Source organism: Petaurus breviceps, unplaced genomic scaffold, assembly GCF_028583685.1.
Source record: "Petaurus breviceps papuanus isolate PSGF00001 unplaced genomic scaffold, PetGlider_PUasm1.0 90594, whole genome shotgun sequence".
In the NCBI taxonomy this organism is placed as follows: domain Eukaryota; kingdom Metazoa; phylum Chordata; class Mammalia; order Diprotodontia; family Petauridae; genus Petaurus; species Petaurus breviceps.
Window position 1 is genome coordinate 4,000,394 of NW_027187281.1, and position 25,816 is coordinate 4,026,209.

Consider the following 25,816-nt stretch of genomic DNA (forward strand, 5'->3'; position numbering starts at 1 on the left):
AAGGGGAGGAAGAAGGAGCAAAGCTACCCGCACCGCCTCCAGGCTGGGGAACCCGCCGGGGGAGCGGCGCTGGCGGCCTGTAACTGGATCCTCCTGTCCTTTGGTTTCTTATTTTAAGCATAATTGAGCCAACTTTTCTGGGGTCTCCTAAAACAGATGGGTCTTAATCTCTTGCAGCTCCCACCCCTGGTGAGTGCTTCCACAGGTATGGAATTTCAGGTGTAGTCTGCTCTCTGCCTCAGTTTCCTCATGTGTTTAAGTGGACTGGCACTGGGGAGTCTGTGAACTTCTGCACTCTGCTTGGTGAGATAAATACTCCTTATCCCAGAGATCAGCTTTCTTTTCTGGCTGTGTGGGTGCCACCCACGGGCGGTTACCTGAGTCAGACTCGCTTTTCTCTTGCCCTTCCTTCTCCCTTCCTCCATCTCCCTCCTCTTCCCCTCCCGCCGCCTCCTCCTCTTCATCCTCCTCCTCCTCCTTCTTGGTCGATCTTCCTGTTGTGACCTGCCTCTCTCTAGAGCAGTTCTTTCTGTTCCTAAACTCCCCCACATTTGAACCCGAGTCGTTCTCCTGTGGATGGATAAAGCTCACCCCTAAACTTTTGACTATGTCGACATAGCTCCAAAGAGACAATGCAGACATTTAGTAATCATCTCCTCCCGATGTGCAGGGTACGTGGTAACTAGTATTTCTGTAAAATGGGCTCAGAAATTGTGACTTGTAGAAGGTCAAAGAGGTAGGTAGAACAGTTGAACCCTGGTCCTCTGAATCCAGCTTTTCCCTACACATATTTAGCTTAATTTATAAAACGGGTTTCCACTCTAATCTACCCTTCTCACTGCTTTCAAAGCAGTTTTCCTTAAGCACAAGTCTGAGCATGTCATTCCCTTACTCAGTAACCCTTACTCAGTAAACTACAGTGGCTTCCTGTTTCTTCTAGGATGAAATATAAACCATACTGGACTTGTAAAGGCCTTTATAACCTAGCCCCAACCCAACTTTTCAGCCTTTTCTACATTGTTCTTCTTCCCTATAGCCAGCTTTCTTGCTGTTCCTCACACATCATACTCCATTTCCCGTCTCCTTGCCTTTGCATTGGCTAAGGAACCTCGAACTCGAATTCCCTACTCCCCTCCATCTCTTTTAATCTTTTACTTCCTTAACTACATGATGCCTTTCTAGATCTCCAGATCTGCTACTACATGCTGCCCCCCTTCACCTCCATGTATTTTTTTTTTTTTTTAAGCAATCAGGGTTAAGCAACTTGCTCAAGGTTACACGGCCAGTTATTTCTGGGTGTGGTGCTGAGTGTCTGAGCCCGGGATTCGATCTTCAGGTCGTCCCAACACTGGAGCCGGTGCTCTTACTCGCTGTGCTACCTGGCCGCCCCCTCCATGTACTTTTTAACATATTCTGTGCATTAAAAAAAATCTGTAAAAGTATGTGTACAGATCTCAGTATAGAGTATAAGCTCCTTGAGGGCAGGGACCATTCCTTTTTATCTTTGTACCACTAGTGCCAAATATAGCACATAGAAGGAGCTTAAAAAATTCTTGTTGATTGAATGAAGCAAAAATGCTTTTAAAAATAACCTTAGTTGAAATGAAAGGGAGATAATTTTCATTACCCTAGAGACAGTGGAAGATTCCCATAATTGGGCCATCTTTCTGGAGTAGAGCAGATCTCCTGATATTGATCTGGTGATTCTGTGTGGAATAAAATAGAACTTATTGAGTAGAATTTCTATTTACTAATTGTGTGACCTGTGCAAATCATTTAACTTGTCTGGGCCTCAGAAGCTGTGAGAGATTAGCTTAGCTATATCTTGCCCAGAACCAGTTCTCCACCATCACCTCATCTCTTCTGGTCACCATCTGATCCATACCATGCCCCTTCCCACACTTCTATCTTCCCTTTAAATATCTTCCCCCCCCCCCCCCATTAGAATATAAACTCCTTGAAGGTAAGGGTTGTGCCTGGTAGATGGGGCTGGCTACTTGTGCATGATCTCCGAGCAGTTATCACTATTGTGATGCCCTCCAGCACCTGTTGTCCCAGACCCCTACACTCTGCTTAACCTTGTACCACCCTGAGCCACTAACTTCTTGGTGATTGACCTCTGTAATGCCTTCTTCTCAATATGGGTTGCCCCTGAAAGCCAATTCATTTTTGCTTTTTCCCAGGAAGGGTGTCAATATACCTGTTCTTCCACGGGGATTCACTGAATTGCCCTCCTATTTCTTACAGATATTAAACAGGACCTGTCCTCACTAGATTTTTTTTCCTAGGATATCACCTCTTTGCCACAGTCTTTTCTCTCTATCGTCCTACCTTAAGGCTGTCACTTAGTTCCCTGTACCCTACATCAAGTGTCAACTCCCTGCCTTTCTTTGGTCTAGCAGGCTGTTGCCATTTCTGAATCCCTGACTTTTCATGTGTAGCCCACCCCCTTTATGACCTCCTAAGGGATTCTGTACCTGAGCCCTTGGCTCTCTCCTCTGATGTTCAGAACTCCTTTAAGTCTCTGAAGTTGGCCCTCCAACCCCCACCAACTTTAGGCCTCCCCAACTGTTCTTTCCCACTTGATGGATTCACCTCTGAGAAAGGAAGGAATGCAGTTGGTGTATTAACACAAAAACATGGTGAAAATTTTCACGCTGTAGGATTCCATAGTAAAACTTTGGACAGTGTCCCTAAGGGCCTACCAGGCTGTCTCCAAGCAGTAGTGGCCACTATGTTTCTGCCACTGAGGACATTTGTCTTGATTCTCCCTTAGTGATACATGTTCCCCATGCCATTGAAACACTTCTTAATTCATACCATATCCAGCATGTGTCCTCTAGCAGGCAGCCAACCTTGAAGTGATTCTGTTGTCCAAACATAACCTAATCATCAAACATGCTCAACCCTGCCAACCTCTGTACCTGAGATGGAAAGTGAAAATGACTCAGGGTGAGGAACCTGTGGCCTTGAGGCCACATGTGGCCTTCTAGGCCCTTGGGTGCAGCCTTTTGGCTGAGTCCAGGTTTTATAGAACAAATCCTTTCATTAAGGGGATTTGTTCTGTGAGATTTCGATTCAGTCAAAGGGCGTCACTTGAGGACCTAGAGGGCCACATGTGGCCTCAAGGTTGCAGGTTCCCCACCCCTGCTAGACCATGACTGTGTAATTTATCTGCATGACCTTGGGAGGACTGAAGGAAACCCCCTTAGAGAAAGCAGACTTTGACTGGTACACTGATGGATCCTTCTTCAGGAATGAGGAGAGGGACTTGGTTCCTGATTAATGGCATCATCATCACCACCATTAAAGTGGTCAAATCTTCATTACTACCCGATGCCCATTGGGCACAACTAGCTAAACTCAAGGCACTAGCCAGGGCTTGTGAATTAGGAAAGGGAGAAAGAATTAACATCTGTACTCATAGCCTGTATGCATTTGGGGTGGCACATGACTTTGGAATGCTGTGTAAACACTGGGGCTTCCTTACCTCCTCAGGACAGCCCATCAAGAATCAGAAACAGGTTTCTGGTCTGTTAGATTGTTTATTGCTTTCCCTAAGCTGTAGCAGTAATTAAAATTCCAGGACACAGCCGAGAAAACAGCATCCATGCCTGTGGAAACAACTTAGCTGACCAAGCAGCTAAAATCACAGCTTTAACTCCTCTAATTCCTGAAAGCATTGCTTCCATAGCACAGGTCCCAATGGAACTATCACTCTGCCCTATAAGCAGAGCCTTATTAGCATTTTCATCTTGACCTGAAGGTCTGCCTAAGCCTTTTAGCCTAACAAAAGAAAAAATAGGTACAGCCCAGAAAGGGATACTCATTAGACAGCAGGAGAAACTTCAAAAGGAGGGATGTAGACTTGATAAGAATATGGGACTATGGGTACTCCCTAAGAATTTATCCCTTCTTATGATTGAACACCTTCAATTCATTTAGCCATTTAAGACCCAACAATCTAGTAGAGCTTGCCTCAAAATGTTAATGGGGTGTTTTCAGCAGGCCACCACCACTGCCTATGAGATGTGTTCTACCTGCCCCAAGAACAATGTGTCCGAGCCTCTGAAGCCAAAATATGGGCAGTTTCCTCTTCCAGATGCACCCTTTGAAATCTGTCAAATTAACTTCATTCAATCACCACCTGCCCATGTTTACAAATATTCTTTGGTTATGGTCTTCATAGTGTCCCAGTTGGTGGAAGTGTTCTCTTGTCATACTGCCACAGCCTCTGGGGTAGCAAAAAAAGTCCTCTTAGGAAAAAATCATTCCATATATTGGGAGAAGGAGAAAGGGAGAGATAGAATAGGGTAAATTATGTCACATAAAAGAGGCAAGAGAAAGCTGTTACAATGGAAGGTGAAAGGGAAGGAATCAACCTTACTCTCACTGGATTTGGCTTAAGGAGGGAATAACATACACATTCAATTCAGAATCTTACCCTACAGGAAAATAGAGGGGAAAGGGAATAAGAGGGGGGGGTGATAGAAGGGAGGACAGATTTGGGGAGAGGGTAGTTAAAAGCAAACACTTGAAAAGGGACAGGGTCAAAGGAGAAAATAGAATAAATGTGGGGGGGGGCCACAAAATAGGATGGAGGGAAATACAGTTAAGTCCTTCACAACATGACTACTATGGAAATGTTTTGTGTAACTGCACATGTATGACCTGTATTGAATTGCTTGTCTTCCCAGTGGGGGTGGGTGAGGAGGGAAGAATGGAGAGAATCTGGAACTCAAAAGTTTTAAAAACAAATGTTAAAAATTGTTTTTACGTGCAACCAGAAAATAAGATACACAGGCAATGAGGTATAGAAATCAATCTTGCCCTACAAGAAAGTAAGAGGGGTGATGGGGGCAATATAAGAGAGGGCAGATTGGAGGATAGGGTATTTAGTATGCTTGTCATCTTAGGGTGGGGGTAGGGGAGACACGGGGAGAAAATTTGTAACTCAAAGTCTTGTGGAAATGAATATTAAAAACTAAAAAATAAGTGAATTTTAAAAAAGAAAAAATCATTCCATTATGAGGGGTTCCTAAAGAGATACATAGCAATAGGGGCATCCATTTTACAGGAGCTTCATTAGCTAAACTGCCTTCATCCTGGCTAATCACTCAGCATTTCCATCGTGCCTACCACCCCCTCAGTCTGCAGGAATGGTTGAAAGAGTTAATGGGATACTTAAAACCTCTCTTGCTAAATTCTCTGAGGAGCTAGGTATTCCTTGGTCCAAAGCCCACCTGTTAGCCATGCTAGGCCTTAGATCTAGACCATTTGGTTCCCACAAGCTCAGTCCCTATGAGATAGTAACAGGTTACCCCATGCCACTGTACCCGTGGGTGGGAAGCATAGCAGCCAAAGGCTCCCTTCTACAGTACTCTACTAGGTTGTATTAGAAAATCCCAGAAACTCACCAACTTATCTTGAAGTCCCATTCTTTAGAAATTCCAACCCAACCCTCTTTTCCTTTGGTGCCTAGGTTTATTGGAAACACCATCTCCAAAAACAGTCCTTGGAGCCACAGTGGAAAGGTCCCTTTGAAAGTCTTGCTCACCAACCCCACTGGCACCAGACTCTGAGGAGTCCTGGATCCACCTGTTACATCTCAAAAGGGCAGCACCACCCACCTGGATTGTGGAAACTACTGGTAACCTGACCTTGAAAATAAAATGGTCCAAAGCAGCCAACACCTGAGGCAGATAGCTGTTCCCAAGAACCCCAGGCCAAGAAGCAGATGACAGTAGATGCAGACCACTGACCCAGGAAACCAGACATGGGCTAAGGTTTGCAGTTACTCTGTGAACAAAGTCTTTTCTTTCTCCTTGCTACTGTCCTCTCAGTACCAGTCTCTATGTTTGTGGAAGTAATAGTTTCCAGACTCTCATTTTTACTAGTTCTTATCTCAAACTACATAAAATAGCAGCTTTTGTAAAGGGAACACCTTGTATGCCCTACCTTCACCTGTATCCCTATTCTCACGACACTACCACAGTCCCAAGGCATTAAAATACCTGGAAGTACATCTGCCTGTGGAGAAAAGGTGCACCCTAACCAAGAAATAGAGATTAACTGAAGATTTTTGGGCCCCTAGAATATCAGACCCTTACCTATGGGGTCCATTACACTCAGGAGCCTCTCTAGAAATTCAGACTCCACTTTGCATCCTGGACACAAGCAGCAACATTGACCCCCACCTTGGATCCTTAAATCCCATGCAATGTAATTCTGTCTTCATTCTGAACTCCTGGGTTGCTCCCCTAAATGCTCCACTTGACTCCTCTGGTCAGATTTCCCTGAATGGGACTGGGGCATCTCATAATACAAATGCCACCTGTAACAAGTGGAGTGTGGGAGCTTGCCCTAACAAATCAGGCATTGACCCCTGACCTTTGTCCTGAATAAAGGCTACTGTAAAGGCATCTATTCAATTTCTAGGACAGTGTGGGAATCCCAAAATGACCTCTAGTTCTGCAATAATACCAGTGTTGAATCCCCATGTGTTATGGGAATAGGAATCTTAGATTGTCCCTGCCCCTAGGCCCTTTGATAGGCTTAAGTGACTCTGAGAACCTTCCTTGATTTGAAAATATACTCTTCCCCCTAATAGGCTGAATGAGGTAACATGGAGCCTGTGGCAGGAGGTTTGTTTTTCAGGAATGCCCACACCTTGTTACTTTGTGATTGGGCAGTGGGTCAAGAGGGCTGTGACATTCTCTGATGCAGGAGAAGGCTATATATACCCTGAGATGAGGTTTTGTTTTGGGGCTCACTTTGGGAAGGGTGGTGTGATTTGACCAGAAGAGACTCTGGGCAGCTGTTAAGACCCCCGCCTTTGAAAACCCATATGTTAGTTGATGCTTCCCTCTCTAGTAACTGAGTAGGTATGGATATAATGGTCAGACAGTTGGAAGCCTGTCTGCTGATCTGTTTCTTTGTCTGCTTGTATGTTTGTTTGATTAAGATTGTTAACCCATTTTGAGTTGCTTTCCTTTAGAAAAGCAGATCTAAGAACCTGTGCTAGCTGCCATTCTGGGTGTGCTAGGGTGCTTGCTGCTACACCATACCTGGAGGCACTCTGTTCTTTGGGTTTCACTCATTCTGCCTGGGATTCATCCTCTTATACCCTCATCTTTGCAACTGAATTTCCCTCTTCCACAGGACTATTCTGCTTATGCAACTCTACTCTATATCACAGCCTCCCTCCCTTCTGGGAAGGTGTCTGTGCCCTTGTCTACACCATGCCCAAATTATTCCTATTTCCTGGGAACCATTCTGCTGAAGTTCCTCTCTGGTTAAGGTTGTCCCTCCACCAACAGCAGAGGCTGTCTTTCCTGTCCATTGCAGTTCCAGTGGCAGCCCTGGGGTCCCTGACTGGTACCACAGACACTTTTGGTACACCGTTTCCATCTGTTGGGAGCCTCTCTGCAGAGTTAGCCATGAACCTGAAACACATTGCAAGGCTCTTCACTCATCTTCAAGTGCAGGGTGATTCACTTTCCCTCATGGTATTGTAAAATTGTCGGGTGCTGGATGCCCTAACTGCAGAGAATGGAAGAGCATGTGCCCTCATTGGGAAGGCATGTTGCTTCTCTTTCAACTACTCCTCCCAAGTAGGAATATCTGCGTGCCCTAAATGGGCAAGTGGAAGATTAACAGAATAGGGGCCAAAACATTCTGAAGCATCTCTCCCTCTCACCTTGCTTTGACCTATTCTCCTGGTTGCCTGGAAACCTTGGCAGCATTCTCCATTCTGCCCTCTCAGGTTTGATGTTTCTCTTCCTTATTTGCTTTGCCATCTACCTTGGCATTTGCCTTATAACTTACCTATTCACTTCTGTCTTATGTAAAATCAAAATCATGTTTCAGGGAGATGTTCACCTTCAGTCTGCAGGGCTATCCTGACCTTTGACTGAAAGGAGGGAATGTGAGGGGATTTATGATTCCAATATTAATTGATATTGTATGTGTAATGATTATACAATCTAGATTTGTTGGAATTTCCATATTTCCCAAGAGATTCTGGCTTGGGAGTCAGAGCTATAACCAACACATTGCAACGGAAAGTTATAAATCAAGAACCCTTGACATGCTAACAATTCCTACATTTCAGAACTTGTAACTGCCAAATGAACTGAACTGGGGACTACTGCACTCCTGTTCCCATCACACTAACTCTGGTTCTGTACCCCACTGAATAATCTCAAGGATCAACAACCCTCAAGACTTGAGACAGTCAACTTAAATACTGTTCCCACAGGACTCAGGAGCACCTGTATAGTCCCTAAAATGCCTGAACATGTGGGCCTACTGTGGGAACTATTTCAAGACTTAAGAATGATTGTGTTAAGGGGCGGCCAGGTGGCTCAGTGAGTAAGAGCACCGGCTCTAGAGTCGGGATGACCTGGGATCGAATCCAGGCTCAGATACTCAGCACCACACCCAGAAATAACTGGCCGTGTAACCTTGAGCAAGTTACTTAACCCCGATTGCTTAAAAAAAAAAAAGAATGATTGTGTTATGATCCACTCCTTTTGTGTTTATACATACATACAAAAATGTCTGTATGTCTGTATATATATGTATGTATAAACTTTTGCCTTTGCTTCAGCAAGAGAAGCCCTCCCTAGGAAGACTTCATTTGCGAACTTACCTTCCTCACTTTGAAATTAAAACTGCTACTTGATTCCTGACTGATCTACTTCTAGCCCAGGGCTTCTTAAATTTTTTCCACTCTTGCCCCCTTTTTGCCCCCAAAAAGTATGCCACCCTGGATATATAAAATAGGTCTACAAATGAAATATTTACTGATAATAAATCACAAAGAAATTTATTTTATTTTTTTGCTTTTTGGGGGAGGGCAATTGGGGTTAAGTGACTTGCCCAAGGTCACACGGCTAGTTTTTGTCTTAAGTGTCTGAGGCTGGATTTGAACTCAGGTCCTCCTGACTCCAGGACCGGTGCTCTATTCACTGCGCCAAGTAGCCACCCCAAAGAAATTTATTTTAAAACAATTCTTTGTTAAACATATAATTTAACCATTTATTAAAGATGAGGGGAAATTTGCATACTAATGAGATGGATACACTTGTTTATTTTTACATAAAGAATTAAATCTTGGCAAAATATTTGATACTGTAGGACATAGAGCATATTCGATGGTTTTCAGAGTTGATTGATATTTTGATTTTATAAACATTAATGTCGAGAACCCTGCTTCACATAAATACATAGTGCAAAATGGCAGAAGTATGTTCAGGGCCATTTCAGAAATTGTTGGAAATTTTGTCCTAATCCCAAGCCAAAATGCATTTAACTATTTTGTATGTACAGTAAAAACACTGCAATTCATAACATACAATAGTCTCGAATCTGAGCCAAGGTGTTTCTGGCAACATTTCTTTGGTGTTGCGTGGCGTGACAGCATGCGCAGTGCAAAGTATGCATGTTGTCTGTTCAGAACCAAGGTTGCAGTAAAGTTACACAATGCAACATGGGCAAGTGCTGCCAGAAACACCTCAGATTCAACATGGGTTTGATTTTAAATCAATTTTTGGTCATTGTGCATTCAGAAATCTTTTACTATTACAAAATTTTCTGCAACCCTCCTGTTCAGTTACACCATATGGGGTCACAACTTGCAGTTTAAGAAGCACTGTTCCAGCCTGCTCTGTTCTCCAGCCATTCTCAGGTTAGAGATCAGTACAGTCCAAACTACATTTAAGATTCTCTTGACAGCACACAGTAAGTATTTAAACATCCTTTCTAATGTTCTACATCTATCTGACCTCATTTGTAAAAGCCAAGTTTGGATTATATAGTCTATAAGATTGGTTCCAGTTCTGAATTCTTAAGATGTTAGCCATTACTCACTTATGCTTCTTATATAGCCAAAGACTTCAGTTCTGATCTGGTAGAGCCCTGGGGTATAACAGCTGTATCCCAGACCATCCTGGAGTAGTCTGGCCAAACCCTAGGACATTCTTAAGGTGGAGGACTGTGGAAATGTCAGGATGAGTCTGTTGTCCTTTGAATTTGGGGGATTTTACAATAGGTTAAAGGTGACTAGGTAAGGTCCCAATCCAAAACAGCTTCTTATTTGTACTAAAGAGTAGACCAGAACATCCCTAAGGAGAGCTCTAGATTTGAACTGATCTATCAAGTTGGAGTTAATGAAAAGTTAGGTTTATTTCTTAGAGTCACTCATAACTAGGGTAGATTCAAGTTCAAATCTGAGCACCTAAGGCTATTTTGGAATTCAGATTTCAGCATGGCAAAGTCAAAATGGTACAGGGTTGGGAGTTGGCAATCCCAAACCCACTAGGGCATTCCCAATATGTAACCTTAAGCAAGTGACAGGTAAGTAAATCAAAGGTCACAGGGTTTAGAACTAGAGATACTATAAGAATTCCCTATTTTCCAGATGAGGAAACTGAGCCAGAAAGAGGTTTAGAGTAATACAGATAGTTAATATCAGAATTGGAATTCAAATTCAGGTCTTATGTTTTCAAATCCAGGACTCTTTCCATAGATTGCACTGTCTCCCTGGGTCTCAAGTTCTCATTTCTAAGGTAAAAAAGGTAGATTAGATAAGCTTTATGGTCCCTTTCAGCTCCAATATTTTCTAGTCTGGCGAAATAAGTTTTCAACCTCCAATTCAGTTCTATATCAGGTTACCCGTTGTCTCCAACATCAGATTAACCATAAAATCATAGCACTACAAAGTAAAAAGGGACATCAGAGGCCACACTGTTCAGCCTCTTACCCAAAACATGAATCTGAACCTCTTAAGATACTGAAACTGGGATAGGTTTCTTGGAATACTACTGTTTCCAAAGACTGAGTGAGGAGTCTTATAAAGAAGACATGGATGGTTATAAAATTCAATTCAAGAAATGTTAACTAAATTAATTGAATTATTTTGTACCACTCTAGGGGAATTGGGGAAACAAAGGAAAGTCAACTAACATTTATCCACTAGGATTTATAAAGTATTTACCAAGTGCCAGACTCTGTGTTAAGGACTGGAAAGAAACTTTTCACATTTCACAGCTGAATAAATTGAGGTAAAGGAAAACCAGATAAGTTTGTGTCAACCCCAGGAATGGAACCTTATACTTTACTTATTAAGCCTCAGGAATAATAATAGCCTACATTATATGGACCTTTGAGATATAAAAAGCACTTTCCTATGAACACACCTGTAAGGTAGGTACTGCAAAGATTAGTTACTTTACCTGAAGTTCCTCCAATGACCAAGCTTCCATGCTGGTTTGAAGATAACATGACCTCCTGATAGAGAGGTGATGGGCTCAGGGTGAAGATTAAGACATATATTTTGGGGATATGGCCAAGGCAGGAATTTGTTTTTATTGACTGTATATTTGTTGCAAGGTTTTGTTCTTTTTTCATCAAGAGGAAAAGTGAGAGGTAGAGAAAACAGATTTCTGTTAGCTGTAAAAACTTAAATAAAAAAAAAATTTTGGGGGGGAGGGGGGAAGGTAGAACAATTGGGGTTAAGTGAATTGCCCAAGGTCACACAGCTATTTTTTTTATGTTAAGTGTCTGAAGCCAGATTTGAACTCAGGTCCTTCTGACTCCAGGACTGGTGCTCTATTCACTGTACCACCTAGACACCCCTTAAAAAATTTTTTTAGAAGATGATATGTGACTTTTCTTGTTTAAAACTGGTTGGCAAACTGTCCAGGAACTCTATTCTGGTTTGGTTTCTGCATTTTATTTTGTGTCCCAAGTACAGTGTAGAATGAACAGCCTTGTTTTATAGGAATGTGGTCATTGTTTTTGGAAGCTATGGGAGGGATAGAAAAGAAATGATATGGAATAAGGACAAACTAAGCAAGGGGGAAACCCTCCAACAACAGTTTATTGCATATAGACTAGTGATGCAGAACATGCATGTTAAAGAACTATTATACACTGTGCTTTGTTGGACATTTTTCCTCTGGTTTATTTTCAAACAGTAGTAAAATCAACTTTTTCAAATGAGCCATTTGGTGCATTTAACCTTGATTCCTTGTTATATTTATACTTAACAGAGGAGGAGGACAAGAAGGGCTCTGGGAGCTAAACCAAAGAAAATTCCAGATCTGTGTCTGTGATTTGAGGAGTGGTTTGGGGGAGAAGTACACTGTTTTTACTACGCTATTTCCATTCCTTCAGTGACTTCTTTTAAAAGTGACCCTTGTCTTCAGAGACTGATTTGGGAAGTTTGCTGAAGTGATTTGAAAACTCTCTGCAAATATAGAGTTCATGGTTGAATAATGTCACTATGTATTTTGAAACATTTTGTTGATACCTCCCCTCCTTGACCTTAATATTTTTAGCTTTAGCAAGTAACTTCTGGCTTTGTCTCAACTTATATAAAGCTAAAAGTAGATTTATTCCTTTTAGATTAAGAATGATTCTCCGACTTAATCTCTTCCCCTCAACCAATAATTCCTATTATTTACCTTCTTAATAATCTTGAATATTCTTTCTTGTTTTGAAATCACCTTCTCATTCCCTGCCTTCCTCCCATGTTAAAAATTCTGCTTATCACTATCTGTCTTGTAGCCCACAATACTTTTTTCAATCATTTTTATTCTAACCCTTTTGAAATTTAGCTGGTGTCAGAGAGATGATAGATCCCGATACAGATTGAGACATATTTTTGGGGTATGGCTAAAGCAGGGAGTTATTTTTCTATGTCTATTTATTACAAAGGTTTTGTTTTTCTTTTCTTTTGTTTTTTAGTGGAGGGAAAGGAGGAAGGGAAGAATATAGATCTTTGTTATTTGAAAAAAGATTAACTTAATTAAAAAAAATTTAATTGATATCTGTCTGGTACTCCAAATTACTACCTATTCACTGTACTTCACTAACTCTCACCAAATAGTTTTTTTTAAATAATAGTTGATGTTTACAAAGAACATTATTTTTGCAAAGCACTTTCTCATTTGATCTTTACAACTACCCTGTGTAGCTATTATTAATCACCTTTTATAGGAAAGGAAACCCAGGTTCAGAGGGGGTTAAGTGACTTGTCTTTGAGATACTAGTAAGTATTCGTGGCAGAATTCCTACTTTGGTTTTCCTGACTCTCAGATCCAACACTCAGAATGCCATATTGCTTCTCGAGTTTATAAACTTTCAACATTTTTATACCTAATCCTGGTCCTATATGCAAATATACAGAAAATTAGTCTTTGGTCTTTCTTAGATACCTTAGATGTCTTAGATTCTCTTATCTGCTTGTATAGAAACTCCAGTGGCTCTCTAGTTCCTCTAGGGTCAAATATAAAATCCTCTATTGGGCTTTTAAAACCCTTCACAATCTGGCCCCTTCCTATGTTTCCAGTCTTCTTACACTTTACTCCCCCCCCATAGACTTTAATATAAAGTTGCATCTGCCTCTTCACTGTTACTCAAACAAGACACTTTAGATCCCAACTCCCTTGCATTTTCATTTGCTCTTCTTCAGGCCTGGAATTTTCTCCTTCCTCTCCTTCTTTTTCTGACTTCCCTAGTTTTCTTCAAATTTCAGCTAAAATCCTATGTTCTTTAAGAAGACTTTTCCAAGTCCTCCGCAATGATACTGTCTTCCTTCTGAGATCAATGAACAAATTGTGGAATATAAATGTGATGGAATATTATTGAGCTGTAAGAAATGAGAAAATAGATTATTTCAAAGAGACTTGGAAAGTTTTGTTTGAGCTGATGCAGAGAGAAGTAAGCAAAACTAAAAGAACAATTAGTAGTGTGTGGGTTAGAAACCACTGCCAGATCTTCAAAATGGGAGTCTGAGTAGGAGATCAGAAAAGGTCTTTATTCTTTCTCATGAAAAAGGGCATCAGCCCTGGAAGTGCAAATTGCGGAAGGACTCTGTTATCCCAATCCTAACACAGCCCACTCCACTGTCTGATCTCACCATTGGTCAGTGAGGTGGGCCCACAATCTCTAAATCTATCCTCCAACTAAATCTAGGCAAAGCAATTTCAATCCTTCATTACCATAATTATTTGTGAATTAGTATCCTATCAGAGGATGGTGTTTTCCAATCCCTCATTATGCGCCAAATTTGGAGACAGCCAATGAGAATTACAATTGACAATCCTTTATTATCATAATTATTCATTTGACCCTTCTACCTAATCAGAAGGAAACATCCTTCAATCCCTTACTTGTGCATATCTGCACACCAAATTTAGGGGGGCAACCAATGAGAAGAAGGCTAGTGTTGCTTTCGTTAAGTTTCATTACCTCATTCTGGGGCCTGTGGAAACTTAACCCTTTGCTATCTCTCACAGTAGCTTCAATAGTATAAAATAGTATAGTATCAACAGTATAAAAATGAACAATTTTGAAGACATTTATGAGCTTATCAAGAATGAAATGAGCAGAACCAGGAGAAGGATTTATACAGTAATGGCTCATAAAAACAATTTTTAAAACTATAAGAACTCTAATCAATACACTGACTAGCTATGATTTCAGAGGTCAGATAATGAAACAAGCTGTATACCTCCTGATGAAGAAACAAGGGATTCAGAGTGCATAAGAATTGCAATATACATATACGTATACATGTATACATATGTATATGTGTGTGTGTGTGTGTATTTTACCCCTCTCCCAGGTTTCTCCAGTATCCTTAAAGGGGTTTAAAAGCATTTAATCTCTGCCAATGGTTCAAACTCCCACTAATTGTGTTCCTTCAATTTAGGAGCCCCCATGCCCCACTTCTATTTAATCATATAACAAATTAGATTTTACAAAGGTATATTTACTTCAGAGGTATAGAGCAAACATACAAACATCTGTTCCAACACCTGAGGGGCATAATCCCTCCCTAAACTACCTCAGTCTTTGGGGAGAGAGGGGTATTAGATTCCCAGTTTAACTCAATTCCTTTATAGCATAGTCCCACAAAGTTCTAAATCCAAAATCCCCTGGACTGGAGTCTCAGAAACCTGGTTTTCTTGGGACTTCCTTTCCAATCTGACAGCAACATTTGGCTTAGAATCCTGCCTCCAAGGTCACCATGGCTTGAGTTCCTGTAGCAGTAATCACACTGGCATACCCAGGATGACAGCTAGCACAGGTTCTTAGATCTGCTTTACTAGGAAAGATGGCTGTCTAAAGAGTCAACAATCTTTTTTAATCACATTCAGTAGTTCAGGGGAAAAGTCAGCACCCTGAACTTCAGAGAAAATGCAAATAGAGAAAAATAAAGACTGACAGGGCTCTGACTGTCTGAATTAAAGCAGTATTGGTATACACTTTACATACATCTCTGGATAGAGAAATCCTTTACATCTGAGCAGGCAGGGACCTCTGAATCAGAACTAGGGAATCACAAGATCTTTTTCATAAGCGAGCCCCCAAAGCAAAATACCAACTCAAAGTATATATACACCTTCTCAGAGCCAGAAGGCATCACAACCCTCCTGACTCATTACCTAATTAGAAATTAGCAAAAGGTATGAAAGCTTTCCTACAAGCAAGCTTCCCTTAATGGGCTCTGAGGCCTGTTAGTGGGTGGGGAAGATTTTAAATCCCATTAACATTACAGTTCCTAGGTCAAGGGACTCAACTTCTTTTGCTTAGAACTGAAAGGAACAAAACCCCAAACCCATTGAGACCTAAAGGAGAAGGAAGGAAATAAGTATTAAGCACCTACTATGTACCAGGTACTGTGCTAAGCACTTTATAAATATCTTACTGGACTCTCACATTAGCCCAGGGAGCTATTAGCCCTGCTATTATCACCCCCATTTTACAGTTGAGAAAACTGAGGCAGACAGAAGTTAAAGTGATTTGCCCAGGGTCAAACAGCTAGTGTCTGAGGCCTGATTTGATGTCAGGTCTTTCTGACTCCAGGACCAGCCATCTGTATATACTGTATCACCTGGCTATGTACCCTTTGATGGTAGCCCTCCCACCACCCAGTTTAGTTCATGCCACCTATGCTGGGGATGAACAGGACCTTCACCCTTATTATATTGTAAGTTCCTTAAAAGTGAGGTATACATTGGATCAATCTTTGTATGCCCAGAATCATGTGCATAACAAATATTTCTTAAATAGAATTAAATTTATGGTATCTACATTAATAAATTTAAAATATTTGACCAAGAGCTTTCAGGAATAAGCTTAATCTGATTAGCTTCAGAAGGTAGAATTAAGACCACTGAATAGCAGTAAAAGAGAGGCACGTTTTGGCTCAGCATTAGGAAAAACTTCCCAATAATTCAAGCTGTCCAAAAAAATTGATGGGATTTTTTTGGTTAGGTAGTGATTTTCCCCTCATTGAAAGTGTTTAAGGAGAGGCTAGATGACTTTTTTATGGAGGGGATTCCTGTAGTAGGTAGGGGTTGCCCTCTAGATTTCTTTCCAACTCATATTTCTATGACTTTGTTTCATTGTCTCTATTTGCAATGGAGAACTATCCATTCAATAATAGCTGTCATTTATGTTGTGTTTTAATGTTTACAAAGCCCTTTTCAAATATCTCATTTAATCCTTACTACAACCCAAAAGTAAATGCTGTTATGATCTTCATTTTATAGTTGAGAAGACTAAGGCAAGACAAAGGTTAAGTGATTTGCCCAGAATCAGAAGTGTCAAAGGCTGAATTTGAACTCAGGTTTTCCTTATCCCCAGTCTAGTGCTCTATCCACCATGGCACCTCTAGTATTTCTTAATGTATACTAATAAAACTATGTTAAGTACTTTGAAGGATATGGAGAAGTATTATATGTAGTCCCTGCCTTCAAAGAACTTGTGGTCTTAGTTGGCAGGGTACTACACCTGAAGAGTTTAAATCATAATTCAAAAAAGATGTCATAAAGCAGTGTGTGGCCCGAGGAATGGCACTGAGGATAATTGCTCTAGAATCTTAAGGGCGAAGAAACTGTGAGATCATAGACACAAAATGGAACTCAGATATCTAATCCAACATCCTCATTTTACACAAGGGTAGTAAGCCTCAGAGGCAGGATTTTAACCCAAATCTTCTGCAGAGCTAGTATTGTTTGCACTGTGCCAAAAGGCTATGGTTTAGAGTGGTTTTTTTGGGAGAAGAAGGGCTCAGATTCTAGCTTGGTCTTGAAGAATGGTTGGGAATTGGATAGGCAGAAAGGTGGGAGAAGAACATTTTCAGAGACTGGAATGAGCTTCGCATGTAGTGGAGGTAGAGAAAAGATAAGCCTGACTAGAGTAAAATATATATGTTTCTCAGGAAGGAGTAGGAAAATAAGAGAGGGTAGCTGTTATGACATCATGATACAAAGCCTGATTAGAGTAAAATACATATATGTCTCAGGAAGCAGTAGAAAAATAAGGAAGGATAGTTGTTATGACATCATATTACACCATGAAAGGTTTGAATTTTATCTTGTGGGGCAACTTCTGTAAATTTCTGAGCAGGTGATATGATCAAAGTAATGCTTTAAAAAATATTAATCTTGTAGATGTGTACCACATAGAATGAAAAACGCAAAGAAGGAACATCTAGGTGGCGCAGTGAATAGAGCACCGGCCCTGGAGTCAGGAGGACTTCAGTTCAAATCCATCTCAGACACTTAACACTTAACAGCCATGGAACCTTGAGCAAGTCAACCCCAATTGCTTTGCCTTCCCCCCTCCAAAAAGCAAAAAACAGAACAAACAAAAAAAAAAGAGTCAAAGAAAAGCATCTAAAGAGAAGTCTAAATGTTCTTCCAGATTCTCACTGTACTAGATTGAAATGGTTAGAAGGCTATTATAATAGTCTGCTCATTCTTCAAAGGAATATTATGAAGATAAATAAGACAAATATTTCTATTTCTCTCCCCCCCCCCCATTTTAGGTTGAAAGATGTCATTAAAACATAATATTACTAATAGGAATACTATAGAACATAATTTTTAAAAATTCATATAGTAATGTTGTTATAAAAATAGTACAAAAAGACCTAGAAAATGTGCAGAAGACTCTTCCCTCTTTTTTTTTGCTTTTTGGAGGGCAATTGGGGTTAAGTGACTTGCCCAGGGTCACACAGCTAGTCAGTGTTAAGTGTCTGAGGCTGGATTTGAACTCAGGTCCTCCTGGCCCCAGAGCCGGTGCTCTATTCACTGTGCTACTTAGCCACCCCTCTTCCCTCCTTCTTTATAAAACTTCTACCCAATATTTCAATCAATAGAAAGTCAGAAACTGTAGGCAAACAGTAAATACTGGACTAGGGACTTAATTAAGAAACCTGGATTTTAGTCTCAACTCTGTTATCAATTCATTGTGTAACCTTGGACAAATCACTGAACCTCTCCTGGCCTCAACTTTCTCCTTTATAAAAAATGGAGATTGTAAAGGAAAAGAACCTATCTGTAAAAACATTTTATGTAGCAGCTCTTTTTGTGGTGGCAAAGAATTGGAAATTGGAGAATGGCTGAACAAGTTGTGGTATATGATTGTAATGGAATATTATTGTGCTGTAAGAAATCATGGGCAGGCTAATTTCAGAAAAACATGGAAAGATCTATATGAATGATGCAAAGTGAAGTGAGCAGAACCAGGAGAACATTGTACAGAATAACAACAATACTGTATGATAATCAGTGGTGAATGATTTAGCTATTTTCAACAATATAATGATCCAAGACAATTCCAAAAGATTCATGATGAAAAATGCTACCCACCTCCAGAGACAGAACTGGAGTCTGAATGCAGATTGAAGTATACTATTTTTTATTTTCTGCATTTTTTCTTTGAATCTGTATTTTCTTTCACAACATACCCAATATGGTAATATGTTTTACATGATTGAACTTATATAACCTATATCAGATTGCTTACTGTCTTGGAGGATGGGGAGGAGGGGAAGTGAGAGAGGGAGAAAATTTTAACTCAGAAAAAATTTTAAGTGAATGTTAAAAATTGTCTTTACATGTACTAAAATAAAGATAAATAACTATAATATAATAAAGATATAAATAAAAATAATAAATATAATAAAAATATAAATAAAATAAAATTTAAAAAAATATTTTAAAATGGAGACCATACTATATCATAAAGTCTAACAGTATAAGATTGGTTGAATAGAGGAACTAGGACCACTATCCTCCAAACATGAATTACTAGAGTTGGTAAGGAGGCTTTTTCAGGTCTATATTAAATTGGGACTCTTACTTTATACTCAGTCATACTTAGTATCTTTAAGTTTTGTGTATTGTTTCTTCCCTAACTTTGTATTTCTAAGGTCAACCTGCCTGCCTTAGGCTGAAGTTGTATCTTTCTTTAGTTCTATTTCCATGGTGATTTGTAGTAACAGTGTCTCATACTAATAATATCATTACCTTTTTCCCTGCTTTTCTCTCAAGATTCTAGGTTACAGATACTTTTGATGCAATTCTTACTGTCTTTATTCTTCATATACTGCTTTTCAAGTTGAAAGAAAGCAAAAATAAAACATCAAATAAGCCATGATACATAATTTTATCCATTTTACCTTCAAACTTCTTGCCATTAAACTAAGGAAATTGGTGCTATAAACTATGACAAATATTTTCAGCATCATGGAAGCTTTCCTGGGTGATCAGAATTAACTTAACAGGTTGGAAAAGTGGACATAAATAAAATGAGTTTCAACAGGAAGTATGGGATCATATTGTTGAAAAAAATATTAATACTGCCCTCTGTGTTTTAGGCACATCTGCCAGAAGCAAATTTATTAACATCATTCCAAATCCAAGTATTTCTAGCTTATCTAGAGCTATTTAGACATCTAGAGAAATGTTCAAACGGACACAGTCCTCCTTCCCTTCTATGTATCTATCCTTGGATGTCTTGTTCCTCAAGGCAATGTGAGGGAACATTTGTAGGAATTTTGAACAAAGAAAAGGCCACAATGTGTTAAGATACAGTTTTAGTTAATCTTCTACTAAAACAATTCAATTTTTCCCTTGAACACGCCCCTCAAAGGAATGAAAGGACTTCATCCCTGTGTTCCTTTTTTTTTTTTTTAAGGAAAAGAATGATTTTAACTACACAATAGATTTTTTTTGGGTATTAAACTTGGTTAGAAACATTAATCCAGGGTGGCTAGGTGGTACAGTGAGTAAAGCACTGGCCCCGGAGTCAGGAGGACCCGAGTTTGGTTCTGGCCTCAGACACTTAACACCCATACAAAAAAACTAGCCTGTAACCTTGGGCAAGTTACTTAACCCCAATTGCCTTCCAAAAAGCAAAAAGAAAAAAAAAAAGAAACATTAATCCACATGCCTGGGACCTTAGCTTTTGTGCTCAACCCTTTTTACCCTATTCTAAAAAGAAAAGTATGGAAAGGATGTTACAATTGAGAAATATGTCTTTCTTAATATTTTTAATAGAACTACAAAAGAAGGTTTTTAATATGCTTCTACAATACTGAAAATAAAACCCTGCACAAACACAATGATGCTGAAAATTCTCACTATCATTTTCTATGACCTACTGTTCCTGTATTCTTTTAGGTTCTGTTGTTGGTTATCTGTTTTTCAGTCATTAATCTCTCCCTTCTAAAACTAATCCATTCTCTTGATTTTCAACTATCTGATGACTGCCAAATCTAGACTCTTCCTCTCTAATGCATAAGGTATGTCACTGAAAGACTTAGATGCTTCCATAGATCTCTGATCACATAGCTATGGGTACTTCCTCAGTGATGCATATTGTAAAGCCATCCACATCTCAACCTGTTGTAACTCTTATCCATGTACTCCCAGATATCCTCCAAAGGTAGATTCCTCCATTAGTATGCTAAGGGCCTTCATTTAGTAGCATTTTATTGATGTCCCTTTCTTTTTTTTTATATCACTGTAACTTAGTAATGACTTCCCCCTAACAAACTTCTTTTTCTATACCTCCTGACATTACATGGACATCAGCAAAGCATGCAGCTGTCGGTTAGTCATCCCTCAATTTTGCTACATGACTAACCCTTATCCCTGTTCACTCCTAGTGCCTTTCTTCTGAAATTACCTTCCAACTACTCTGTATATATCTTATATGAACATAATTATTTGCATGTTGTCCATTAGAATAAGTACCTTAATAGTGGAGGCTCTTTTTGTTTTTTTGTTTTGTTTTGTTACTTTTTTTTTGTATCCCCCAAACTTAGCACAGTGCCTGACATGTAAAAGGTGCTTAATAAATATGTGTTGATGGACTGATTAACTATTCTTCACACCCACAACTCCATCTCTAGTCTATACCTTTGCACTGTCTCTTCCATATGTCTGGAAGAAGCTCCCTCCTTTCCTCTGCCTCATAGTGTCCCCCTCTTCCTTTAAGAAAAATTTCAAGTGCCACTTTCTGCATGAAGACTTTCCTGCTCTTTCACTTCAACCACTAGTGCCCTGCCTCTCAAAATTACCTTTTTTTTTTTTTTTTAACATTTTTTGGTAGTTTTGTTGCATAACATATAGGCAGAACATATATCATCTATACCAGAGGTGTCAAACTCTGGGTTGAAGCTAGCAGAAATTCCCAGTGGGTCCTCAACAAGATTAAATTTAAATTGAGAAACATTTAACAAAATAAATAAAAATACAATGCAACATAGATAATACCAATTTGTGGTTTTATAAATCAATATTCAGCCTGCAGAGGCTGAATTTCTATTTGAGTTTGACACTATTGGTCTGTACCACTACAATGTATGCTCACTGCAAGTAGAGATTGTTTCATTCTTTGTACTTATAATGCCAATTCCTAGTATAGAGCCTAGCATATTGTAAGATCTGAATATATGCTTGTTGGTTGATTGATCTTACTCAATGCTCAAATACAGTCAACAGCTATTAGATTTAAAATCCTCCGACTAATATTCAAAGCTCTCTATAATCCACCCCCACCCTAACAGTTCATTCATTCATTCATTCATTCATTTAAACAAGTGTTTATTCAGTGTGCCAAACACTGAGCTAAATACTTGGGACACAAAGACAAAAGAAAACAATTCCTTCCCTCAAGGAACTTCCATTTTATTGAGGAAAATCCACTTGTACTCAGATAAGTAAAGTAAATACAAACTTATTGGTTGGGGTTAGGGGATAGGGAGGGGGAGGACACTACCAACTGGAGAGACCACAATAAACTTCCTCTAGGAGATGGTACTTGAGCAGAGCCCTGAAGGAAGCTAGAGATTAAGACACAGCAGTGGGGAAGGAGAGCTTTACAGGAAACTTCTGCAAAACAGAAGCAGGAGATGAAATGTCCTGAATGAAGGATGCATAGAAAGGAATAATGTGCAATAAATCTGTAATGATTGACTGAAGGCAGGTTGTGAAGGGCTTTAAATGCTAATCAGAGTAATTTGTATTTTAGCTGCAATTTAGAGTCTTTGGGACTTCTTGAGTGGGTGAGTGACATGGTCAGACATGTGCTTTAGAAATGTCAGTTTGGAATCTATATGGAAGATAGATTGAAGGTGAGAGAGACTTGAGGGAGGGTAGGCCAGGGGAATAGTGATTAGGGTTTGAAGTAAAGTAGTTGTGGTGTGGGAGGAGAGATGAGGGTAGACGTGAGAAATGTTATGGAAATAGAATTGATAAGACTTGCTACCTGTTGGGATATGAATAGTTATGGAGAGGGAGGAAAGAGCTTAGGGTAAACTTTGGTGACTGGAAGGACACTGGAGCCTCCAGAAGTAATAGAAGAAATAGGAAACTGATAGGATTTGGGAATGAATTTTGACAGACATGTTGATTTTAAGATACCTAAGGGACATCTACGTAACCCCATCTCCTGTGTATACTGCCACCCTATTCTTTAATTCCTATCTTCTTCCTATTCGAGCTAGTCTTTTGACCATGAAGATGCCTGACTTTTTCCCACTTTTTACCTTCACTCATATTTTACTGACAGCATACACCATTGTTCCTTTCCTTCAGTAAGGACAGGCTGTAAAAAAATGGGCTGATGCTAAAGCCAGAAGGATGGAAGTTAAAGTGAAGTTAGTATTTCCATTTAATATCTGTTGGTAACCAGCAGACTGAGTCATTGAAGGAAGTTGTATCTCCTTCTTTAGCCTTATTCATAATTCATTGGATCCTCATCTGCCTAGACTAGAGTAAGCAGTCTTGTCTGAAGCCAGATTCCTTTAAGTGTTATGATTCAGAGAACTTTTCACTTTCCAGCATCTAATCTGTAGTACCTTCGTTCTTTCAAGATGGCAAACTAGGCCATCTTTTGTCTCAATTCTTACTTAGTCCTTAATCACCGAAGGGGTGTTGTCTCAGATAAACTGATAATCTGGGGAAAAAACCTTACTTTATAAAGGCTGAGGTAACCCACTGCATCCTCCTGGGTCATCGACAATTTAGAAAGTACTGCTTATAAGACAGGTGCTTTTATAAGTGTATCTGATTGCAATAGCTGATATGTCCTAGAAATATTTTAGTATATTCTGCTTCTAAATTACTTTTTTTGACCTCCTAATTTGAGAGAATACAAATTATAGAACTTTTATAAGAAAAACACGGGAGATTATAGTCATAGTTGAATTTCATAACATCTCATCATCTATTTTTGGTTCGTTTTCTCCTTGGATTTTTATGTAATCAGTCATTAATCAGCAGGTAATTATTAAGTACCTACTGTGTACTAGGCAGTGCTCTAGGTACTAGAGATAGAAAAAATGAAGCAACTTCTGCGCTCACAGAGCTTGCATTCTATCAGGGTAGACAACATATACACATAACAGAATATACAAAATAAGTAAATATAAGATGTATACAAGAAAAGTGCATGGTAATAGTGGGGGAAGGACCAGATTGAAGTACTAACAACTGGGGAATTCTATTAGAATATAATGATCGTTTTGCAAGTAGGGGTTGTTTCATTCATTGCATCTGTATCTCCAACACCCAGCACAGAGCCTGCCTGGTACCTTATGAGCATTTAGTAAATGCTTCTTGTTTGATTGGATCAGTAAGAAGATGGCATTTGGGCTGAGTTCTGAAGGATACTTGGGATTATGAGAGACTGAGGTGAGAAGAGAGTGTATTCAAGGCACAGGAGACCCCCTATGTAAGTTCACAGTGAGAGAAGATAGAATGCCCTCTGTGCGGAGCAACAAGGAGGTAGTTTTGGTGGATTAAAGAGTGGGGGGAGAGTGATATATATATATATATGCTCAATATGACCGTCTCAAGGCTTTTATGAAAATTAAAACTAGAGTCAATCTAAAGAAAAAAGACTAGTCATGAAGTCACAAAATCAGAGGATTTCAGTTAGAACATTAAGCCCTCAGAAGTACAGCATGGTCACCATCAGAGTTTGCTCTGTGTTCTAAGTTCCGGCTAATCAGGCATGGAATATTAGGATTGGAAAAATAAAGAAAAGGTCTTCTAATGACTATTTCATCTCCTGCCTCTGAGCTCAAGATTAATGAGAACATCTTGCTAGTTTAGACATAGCTATAAAAAAAACCCAAACCCATAACAAAAATTGCATTGCTTATGATCATTTAAAAATGTCAAGTGTCAAAGGAAAGCTAGTAACCTTTTGATCATTTGGTTTCATGACAAGGCCAAAGACAGCAGGAGGTGGTTCAATGCTTCCAATTTAGGGGACTATAAGTCCCTCTTGGTCTGGCAGCAGCTGTAAAGAAGGACTAATGTTCTTAAAACTAAATGCTGTAGACAGACTTTATAGACTCTGGCCCATGGAACAGCCATCACAGCACAGAGAGTAGAGGAAAGTGTGGGGAAACTATGGGGCTTATCTCCCAATTTAGCAGTACAGTATCTGTGCCCCCCCCCAACTCTGACCTTTCCAGCCATAAGTAGACTCATTGACCTCATGACTTAGAGGCTGATATTTTGTGCACAAAAATTAAATCAGCTGCCCATCTTGCTTTCTTTTCCTTTGTGGCTATGAGGAAGAAAGACTACTTAGGGCCATTCCTGAGATTTGGGTGGAACAGGGGCAGCACTTCCACTCAGCCATGGTACATGCACACATGACTTCTTCAATTTGTGTTTGCTTGCCTGATTTACAATGGGTAGCCATTAGGTGGCTGAGCAACAGTCTTAAGATAGGCACGCCCCATAAATGACCATGTGAGTGTTGCCAGGCCCGGAGAGATTTCAGGGTAGCAATTGGTGTTTTCTCCTTTCCCAGCACCTGAACAGGATGGGGAAGAGAGTACCAGCATCAGTGGAATGGTACAATTCAGCCCAGCATAGAAGCAGATGGAAAGGCTTCTCACAGAAATAGATTGACCTGTAACAGAAGTCGAGTTACTCATCCATCTCTGATACCACACCCCTCAATGAACTTCATAAGGACTCCACAAGGGGATAAAAAAAAAAAAAGATTTCCAAGGTCAGGTGTTCAGAGCCACGTGTTCTCTGCATACATGCCTCTCACTACCTTTGTTCTCAAGTTTGAGTCCATCATCCTTAGTGACCTTGTGTATACAGGGGTAGAGTGTATTCCTGGTTTGGGGAGAAAGTTTTGCACCAACTGCTCTTTCTATATTTGTTCAATAAATCCCTTTCCTAAATAAAAGATAATGGAATCTATTGTTTGGTTGTTGATGGAGAATCTATCAATGGGGACTCAGGAACAATAATAACTAAAAAGCTCAGTCCCCTGAAGTTTCTCGTATAACCATGAGGAAAGAGAAATAGTCATTCACCCTTCAGGGACTTGGACAGACAATAAAAGCGGGAACTGCAGAAGAGGCATTACACTATGTGTGACATTCGGTTGTGTCTTCAAGGCTGTCCATGACTTTTTCAATGCCCTTGGTAAAGGGCTAGCCCCAGTTGTCTTGTTTGAGTTACAGCTC

At 39.8% G+C, this 25,816-nt stretch overlaps 1 long non-coding RNA gene across 1 annotated transcript; it reads left to right on the plus strand.

Annotated features, from left to right (window-relative positions):
* Positions 1 to 46: 46 nt before the first annotated feature.
* On the plus strand, positions 47 to 9,140 carry LOC138142590 (uncharacterized). The gene is made up of 2 exons (XR_011163479.1): positions 47 to 205; positions 5,483 to 9,140. It is a non-coding gene; the product is annotated as an uncharacterized lncRNA (long non-coding RNA).
* The last annotated feature ends 16,676 nt before the right edge of the window (positions 9,141 to 25,816 follow it).